Source organism: Canis aureus, chromosome X (genome assembly GCF_053574225.1).
Source record: "Canis aureus isolate CA01 chromosome X, VMU_Caureus_v.1.0, whole genome shotgun sequence".
Lineage (NCBI taxonomy): Eukaryota > Metazoa > Chordata > Mammalia > Carnivora > Canidae > Canis > Canis aureus.
In genome coordinates this window covers 9,241,718-9,250,424 of record NC_135649.1, presented here as the reverse complement: position 1 = coordinate 9,250,424, position 8,707 = coordinate 9,241,718, and the positions used below count along the sequence as shown (strand labels likewise).

Below are 8,707 nucleotides of genomic sequence, written 5' to 3'. Positions count from 1 at the left end.
TAGCAACTTCTTACTAGATCTGTCTCCTGAGGTAAGGGAAACAAAAGCAAAAATAAACTATTGGGACTTCCTCAAAATATAAAGCTTCTGCACAGTGAAGGAAAGGATCAACAAAACCAAAAGGCAACCTATGGAATGAGAGAAGATATTAGTATATGACATTCTGATAAAGAGATAGTACCTGAAATATATAAAGAACTGATATAACCCAACACCCCAAAAAATGAATAATCCAGTTTAAAAATAGGCAGAAGACATGAATAGATATTCATCCAAAGAAGACACCCAGATGGCCAACAGACACATGAAAAGACACCCAACATCACTGATCATCAAGGAAACGCAAATCAAAACTACAGAGAGATATCACTCATACCAGTCAGAATGGCTAAAATTAACAAGACAGGAAACATGTGTTGGTGAGGATGTGGAGAAAGGGGAGCCCTCTTGCACTACTGGTGGGAATGCAAACTGGTGCAGCCACTGTGGGAAACACCCTGGAGCTTCCTCAAAAAGTTAAAAGTAGGACTACCCTACGATCCAGCAATTGCACTGCTGGGGATTTACCGAAAGGACACAACATTACAGATTTGAAGGGATACATGCACCCTGATGTTGACAGCAGCATTATCAGCAATAACCAAATTCTAGAAAGAGCTCAAATGTCCATTAAATGATGAATGGATAAAGAAGAGGTGGTAATGTGTACACACACACACACACACACACACACACACGCACACACTGGAATATTACTCAGCCATAAAAAAGAATGAAACCTTGCCATGTGCCAACAACATGGATGGAGCTAGAGAGTATTATGCTAAGTGAAATCAGTCAGAGAAAGATAAATACCATATAAGCTTAGTCATATGTGGAATTTTTAAAAAAGATTTTATTTATTTATTCATGAGAGACACAGAGGGAAAGAGAGGCAGAGACACAGGCCGAGGGAGAAGCAGGCTCCATGCAGGGAGCCCGACGTGGGACCCGATACCGCGACTCCAGGATCACGCCCTGGGCCGAAGGCAGGTGCTAAACCGCTGAGCTACCCAGGGATTCCCCATATGTGGAATTTAAGAAACAAAGCAAATGAACAGAGCAGAGGGGAAAAGAGTGGCCAACCAAGAAGCAGACTGGTAGCCATGGAGAGCAAACTGTTGGTTGCTGGAGGGGAGGTGGGTGAAGGTATGGGTTGGCTGGGTGATGGGTACCATGGAGGGCACTTGTGATGAGCCCTGGGTGTTTTATGTGGGTGGTGAATCACTGGATTCTACACCTGAAACTAGTATTGCACCGTATGTTAACTAGCTGGAATTTAAATAAAACCTTGGAGGAAAAAAAATGGTCCTGTAAATAAATGGAATTGCAGAGAACTAAACTAAGCGCCATGGGGGCTCTAGAAGGATACTATGTGGTCCTAGCCCCAGCCCTCCAAGAGCGGACAAAATTGTTTGGGAGACGAGGTGTGATGCATGCAACGGGAAGTGGCAATTCATGAGAGACCACGGGTCACTGTAGGGGACACCGACCAGTGAGGCTGCTCAGATCGCAGAGACCTCCTGTCTCCTCTGGACATGGCACACAGCCCCAGGTCCCGGGGGGGCGGGTCTACAGTGATTCTGCCCCGGTCCCTAGTCCCTACGAGATTTGTCTGCAGAGAGGCATCTGGAGCAAGCAGGCCAATTCAAGCACTCCTCTTGAATTATCTGAAGTGAACTTGAGGAGGGAACAGAAGTCATCCTCTGGTGGGAAGCCTGTGAGATGTGCAGCACAAGAACCGTTGGTCTCCGTGTTCCCCAGAATGTGGAAGAAGCTGAGAGAAAGAGAGTGTCATGCCCAGGGGCACAGGATGGGCAGCATTTGAGCCCCTGACTCCCAATGCCCCTAAGGCCCGCTGTCTTCCCACCTTTTCTTGGTCCATGAAATCCCTCAATAGCCTTCTTTATATATGTATATATGTTTTATTGGAGTTCGATTTGCCAACATATAGCATAACACCCAGTGCTCATCCCGTCAAGTGCCCCCACTCAGTGCCAGTCACCCAGTCACCCCCACCCCCCGCCCTCCTCCCCTTCCACCACCCCTAGTTCGTTTCCCAGAGTTAAGAGTCTCTCGTGTTCTGTCTCCCTCTCTGATATTTCCCACTCATTTTCTCTCCTTTCCCCTATAATCCCTTTACTATTTCTTATATTCCCTGTATGAGTGAGACCATATAATGTTTGTCCTTCTCCGATCGACTTACTTCATTCAGCATAATACCCTCCAGTTCCATCCACGTTGAAGCAAATGGTGGGTATTTGTCGTTTCTGATGGCTGAGGAATATTCCATTGTATACATAGACCACAGCTTCTTGATCCATCATCTTTCGATGGACACCGAGGCTCCTTCCACAGTGTGGCTATTGTGGACATTGCTGCTAGAAACTTCGGGGTGCAGGTGTCCCGGCGTTTCACTGCATCTGCATATTTGGGGTAAGACAGAGCTACTCCATAGGCTTCCAGGACATTTCTCTTTCCGCCTCAGCAAGGATCACGCTGAACCAGGCACTTGCTAGGAGACGGCGCTGCCTGCTGCCACCCGCTGCCCCTGAGGACCCCGGGGCGGACCGGACCCGAGTGGGGCTGCCGTGCACCTGGGCGGGGCTGCGTCACCGGAGGGACCAGTGGAGGGGAGTGCGGCGTTCCCGACCCGTGGTGGAGAAGACTCTGCTTTGGGTGACCGAGGGCCAAGCGTCAAGGATGGAGCAACTCGAATGAACCTCAGGGTCACTGGTGTGGACTTCCCGCTGGACGTCCTAGAGAACCACTGGGAAAAGAACCAGAGGAAATGGCTTTTTTTTTTTTTTAAGAGCCTCAGTCTCTTGACAGATTTTCTTTGCTTTCTCTGGTGACAGGTGTTTTTCCTTCACTCTCTGTCCCTTTCTTTTTCTTTCCAAGACCAGGTGTTTTGTTTTTTGTTTGTTTTTAAGATTGATTGATTGATTGATTGATTGATTCATGAGAGATACAGGGGGAGAGGGAGAGGGAGAGGGAGGGAGGGAGAGAGAGAGAGAAAGAGAGGCAGAGACCCAGGCAGAGGGAGAAGCAGGCTCCATGCAGGGAGCCAGCCGTGGGGCTCAATCCTAGGTCCCCAGGATCACGCCCTGAGCCAAAGGCAGACGCTCAACTGCTGAGCCACCCGGGCTGCCCCCTGGATCCCTTCTTAAAGCAGCTCCTTCTCCTTCGGGGGGTTGGGGTGCAGGGGGTGCTGCCTCACAATTGACAATATGCTTCCAGGAACCATTTGTCTCCCCCCTCCGCGTTTCTGGCATCTAGCATTCCTCCTGTTGCAGTCAGGAGGGCGCCCCGACTGCAAAGCCACGGAGCCCAGGCCTGACCCGGGAGCAGGGCCCACCTGTCCATTCCCGCCAGGACTTATGCAGAGAAGGAGCGGAAGGCTCCCAACCTCTCGAGTCCTCGGCAGTCCTTGTCAACTCCGTGATCTAGATTATGCCTCCAGGGAAGCACCTTGGAGACTCCGCTTCCTGTAACACAACGAGGCAGGAGGGCTCTCAAGTCCCAGGCTGGCTACAGCATCTCTAACTAATGGGGACGGGAGCCATCCCGTTGCTTCCACACTTCACCTCCTGAGGCCTTCTCCACGCCTCGGCATCGGCAAGGTTTCCGGCTCCCTCGTCCTTCTAAAGCTGTTCGGTGAAAGAAGAGGGATTTCAATTGTAAAGTAAAAAGGCGCTCTGTCACTTTTATCTTCACTGATTCAAGTCAGCACATGTCTAGAAACTTTTCTGTTATTGGGCCTGCATTTTAAATAGGATGATTCCGAAAAGTGCCCATTTTCCTAATTATTTCAGAATTATGTGGACAGTAATTACCATCTTCCATTAGCAGCACTAGTGGTGGTTAGGACAAATTTCAAATGCATCCAGCAAGTGCTTTACACTAATATGTCTGCTTCATTAACTTCAATCAAAAGACAGCAGTGGCTCCTCATAGCAATAAGTTTGCTTTGATACATTCTCATCAAATATTGATCTGAATAGTCTGTAGGAGTGCTTAGCTGGGCTGTGTGAAATTTATTTACTGAATACATTATTTCTATCCCCAAACTGCCAGTTGCTATCTCAGAAAATCTATTTTTTATGTTAAAACTTTATTAACATTTAGGGAATCACTGTATTTTTTGGCCATTAATCCATGTCTGTAAAAATGTTTTCACTGCAAAATCTTCAGCAGGAAAAAAAAAAAAAAAGAGGCTCCAAATTGCATCAGAGGATAGATTTTTCTTTTCTACTTGGTCTGAAAGAATCTCCCCCCCAACCCACCCCCAGAGAACCAAGTGTGCATAGGAGTGACTGGCAGGCCACCGCCCCTTCCCCCAAGCCCCCCAAGCAGGTTTACCTCAATGTGACTCATATGGCTCCAAGTTACACGCTTTGTTTAATAAGAAGCCCACTTGTCATTTTTTGGCAACTCTTTAATAGAGACACAGGCTTCCGGTATTTAAGACGTCACAGACTCAGGAAGGAGTGGATATTTCTCTTCGAAATGTGTCATGGAGCTCAGCTGCCTCTTCCACATGGGCTCTTGGGTCGCGGCTGTGAGGGTGGCTGAGCAGTGAACAGAATACAGAACAGGAGAAAGAGCCCGGCTGAGGAGTTCTGAAGGAGGACATAGGCGAGGTTTAGTAAATAGGTCCTGACAGTCCTGTAGAGCCAACAAGTGACAAAGCACGGGGCATGAAATGGGAATTAGGAGGCCATTTAGCAATCCAAAATGGCAACCTGAGAGTTGGCCAAGAAAGAAACATCTCGAAGATGCTTCCTACCTGTGTCCCTGGAGATTTGAAAGTGGGGTGGCAAGAGAGTTCAAAGGAAGGCTGTCCCTGCGGGTGGAGGGGGGTTTGGGGGTGGGAGAGGAGGAGACAAATGAGGAAAGTCATTTCCCCAGGGATGAGGCACAAGTGTCCCTTAAGCGCTGTGTGTAGTGACTGAATGGAGAATCAACAGACTCGAAGTCATGAGATGTGAAACTTGAGATGGCCCGGAATTCTCCACTGTTTACTGGTCACCTACCGTGACCACACCTACCATGTGCTAGGATTTGGTTGCCAGATGGTGATGATTGGAACGTGATTTCCAGATTGCCTCTGCTTTCCCTGAAAATTGGTGCGTTCAGCCCGGCTGCCTGTAACAGGCATCAGGAAGTCTGCCCCACGACCTTCCCCGCACCATGGCCAGTGCCCAGGAGGTCTTTTCCTGGACTCTTGGGTGAGATAGGCCTGGACACAGCCGGTAACCATGGCAAGTCGCCCCTCAAGAAACAGAATGGAGAAGCTTCATGCACACAGGACCAGAGGCTGTTGTCAGACTTTAAGTCTAAGACTGGCACAAGTATTCTCAGCCACACGCAGACAGGGCCTGCCTCTGAGATTGCTTCTCCAAAGGCAAAGGACACTACCAGGGTCTCACACCTTCATGTCCTATATACACGCAAAGAGCTTTACATACAACAACCCCTTTGCGTGTATTAGCACACCAAGTGTCGGGGGGTGGGGGGCTCATATGGCCCCCATCTTGCAGTCATAGAAACTCCAGCTCCGAAGGCTATGGGACTTTCCCAAGTTCATACAGCTAACAACGATCATAGTCAAGACTCAAACACTGATTTCCTGATTCCAAAACAGGCGCTCTTTCAATTATTCCATAGTTCACATCTGCCCAAATGTCCCTACTTTATAGTTTAGATGTGCACAATACATATAATGCTCACACTATTTGTTTGTGTCAATATGACTAATATGTCTATGTGGCTCTTGGGTGATTAATGGAATGCTTGCCCTTTACTGAGTGATCACTTTGCAGCAGGCACCATAGTAGGTATTTTAGAGCTTTAGTCTATTTAATCTTCAACAACTCGATGAGATATGTATTCTGAGTCTCATCTTACAAACAAGGAGACTGAGGCTCAGAGATTAGATGTTTGGTTCAAGGACACATAATGAATGTGCAAGTCTGCCCTTTCTATTATTAAAAAATGCCTCATTTCTCTCCCTCTCTGTTTCTCTCCCTTACTCTTTGTCCCTCTTTTTGTCTGAGTATGTGTGTCTTGCTCTCACTGCCATGTAGGCTGTACACTGTGCAATTTCACTGTCATCCAATAGAATATCAAATGTATAGGTGGTGGGATGTAGTAGACAGGCCAACAGAGGACAAGCAAAGGTAACGGTATCCTCTTTGGCCATTTTAGTGACTGAGCTGAAATCATCTTTCCTTGTTCACTCTTGGCAGTTCTGAAAGCAATCTTGAAGAAAAGAAAATTTGGGGAGGAGGCAAATATTTTGCCTGCCTGATAAAAGGTAGCTTCCTTCAGTGCAGCAGAGAACTATATTCAAAGTTGGGAAGACAAGCTAAAATTGACCATGGGAGCTATATATTTATCTAGAGAGGAGGGAATTTTTTTTAAAAGCATGCAAAACGGCTGTAATAAAAGAATACCAGTCATTCCATTTAGAATTGTGTTGTATGTTGTGGAAAATTAAATGGGAAACATTGCTTGTTACCTTGCTGTTACTTCAGAATTACACTGAGACTCTCTTGAAGGTTTATAATTATAAATCCAAAGGATCATTATCTTGCATTAGGGTGGATAATTACTGGCCTGATTTGGATCAAGGTGAATTCAGCTTCTTTTCATCAAAGTGTGATTATTCTTTATCTGAGCCCCTTCCAGGTCTAGATTCCCTTTGATAGAAGGGGAGAGCATGCATTCTTTCCAAAAAGTACATATATTTATTGAGTAGCACAGGTCCTTAATTGTAAACTGAATTTTTCTTTCCTGGGGTCACTGGAGGATTGCACTCCATAATTGAACAATGCCTTAATGAATGTAATTTCGTGGCTCCACTTGCTAATGTGACCAGTTCCTACTGTTTATTTCATTTCAAAATTGGACGCGATCAGATATGGAAACATAATTACACAGATTTCCAGACCTGACAAGAAGAAAGCTTGTGGGTATGTAATTAAGAGAGAGGGGGAAAAGTTGACCTACTTTTTCTGAGTTTCAGGGATCAACCTGTACATCCGACTGTGGATCAGTTCATCTCCTTGTCTATTCTTCTCCTAATAATCCTGACCCCATTTTCTATTGTTTGCACTAATGAATTAATTTGTAGTCTAATTCTGTTGATTTAGAAACCCAAATAAATGAGAGATTTGAAAGTGTCAATTAAGCAATCTGTGGAATTCCCATCACAAAGATTGCTTTGTTAGCCTCACTCTGCATCTAGTATGTGAAATTAATTTGGGGACAGGGGTAATGGGAGCAAACGGGTGCCAGTTACAGGGTCATTGAAAGGGATGATTCAACTTAGAAACTGTCAAATGCCACACTTGAAAACTGGAAGTCTTCTTTATTTTAAAGAACTGTCAATTTTGAGATTAATTATCTGGAAACAGTCAAAATTCTTGATGGCTCTCCTCTTCATAAAGAATACAAATGAAATTCCTTATCTCTGTGTTCAAGGCCCCAATCTAACTTCCAGGAAAGGAGCAGTTTGGTGGAAATAATGTGTCTGTGAGGCCTACGGGACATCCAAATGGAGGTGTCTGGTAGGCTCTTAGGAGCCTGAGGCCTCAGACAGATGTGTGGACTAGAGACCTGTCTGAAAGTCATTAGCATACAAAGCAACATTTTCTAACAGAACTCTCTGAAATGATAGAAATGTTCTGTATTTGCATTGGCTATGGCCATGTGTGGCTACGGAGCACTGGGAATATGGCTAGTGGGACTGACTTTTATTTCCTTTTAATTAATTTGTATTTCAATAGACACGTGGGGCTAGTGGCTACCCTAGAAGACAGCGCAACCACAGAGAGAGAGTGAAGGCCAGTGAACAAGGAAATTGCCAGGGTTTGTGCAGAAGAGAAAAGAGCACCTACAATACAATGGAGGAATAAGCAAGCATTTTGGGGATGTGCGTAGAAAGGGACCCCCAATGGGAGATAGCCGTAGAGCTGCAGTGGGAACACAGGAAGTCTGTAGACGGTGGGGAAGAGACTTGCAAACCAGAGAGACCAAGGTCAGATGCTGCTGAGAGGCCAGGCAGATTGAAGGTTTTATAAGGACCATGATTTATTCTTGCAATGGTTGCAAAGCAGGTACGCAAAGATACCCAGAAGCATGTCCTCCCCGAAGAGACGTAAAATGCTTTGGAAATTCTTGTTTGTTTTTCAAAGACGTCTCAGATTTTGTTTCTGAGAATCCTCTCCCGTTCCAGTTAAGACCCTGCTTGGTGACGGGATGCTAATGAGTAGTTTCAAAGTAACCACTTGTTTGATGAAATTTAACCATTTGGGGGTCTTTTCAAAGCAGTTTATGTGCTGTGTGGAGCTAGCTATAAACTTGTCTTGAGGATGGATGTGGAAACTGTATTCAGCAAAAAAGCCCAAAGCAATAACATGGATATTTTTTTGACCATCTATTGAAGTCCCCAAGGCCTAGGCTGTGCATCGCTGAAAGGAAAGCCCTTTGAAATCAATGCCCATGTCTTTCAAGCAGTGCCTGAACCCTCTTCGAGTTGTCCATCTGCCATTTCTTTCCTTGACTAGTTTGAACTCTTTACAACTCCACGTAAGATCCCCACGGTTCACTAACTTTTAAAGAGCAATATTTCTTCCCCACCTCATTTTGTGACGACTCACAC

At 45.8% G+C, this 8,707-nt stretch overlaps 1 long non-coding RNA gene across 1 annotated transcript in view; it reads right to left on the bottom strand.

The window, feature by feature from the left end:
- Positions 1-2,085: 2,085 nt before the first annotated feature.
- The window catches only part of LOC144308805 (uncharacterized), a 124,292-nt gene continuing 117,670 nt past the window's right edge, over positions 2,086-8,707 (bottom strand). The window contains exons 5-6 of the long non-coding RNA XR_013375136.1: positions 4,402-4,661; positions 2,086-3,689 (exon numbers count right to left, since the gene is read on the bottom strand). This is a non-coding gene — a long non-coding RNA (uncharacterized LOC144308805). The remainder of the gene's footprint in view (positions 3,690-4,401; positions 4,662-8,707) is intronic.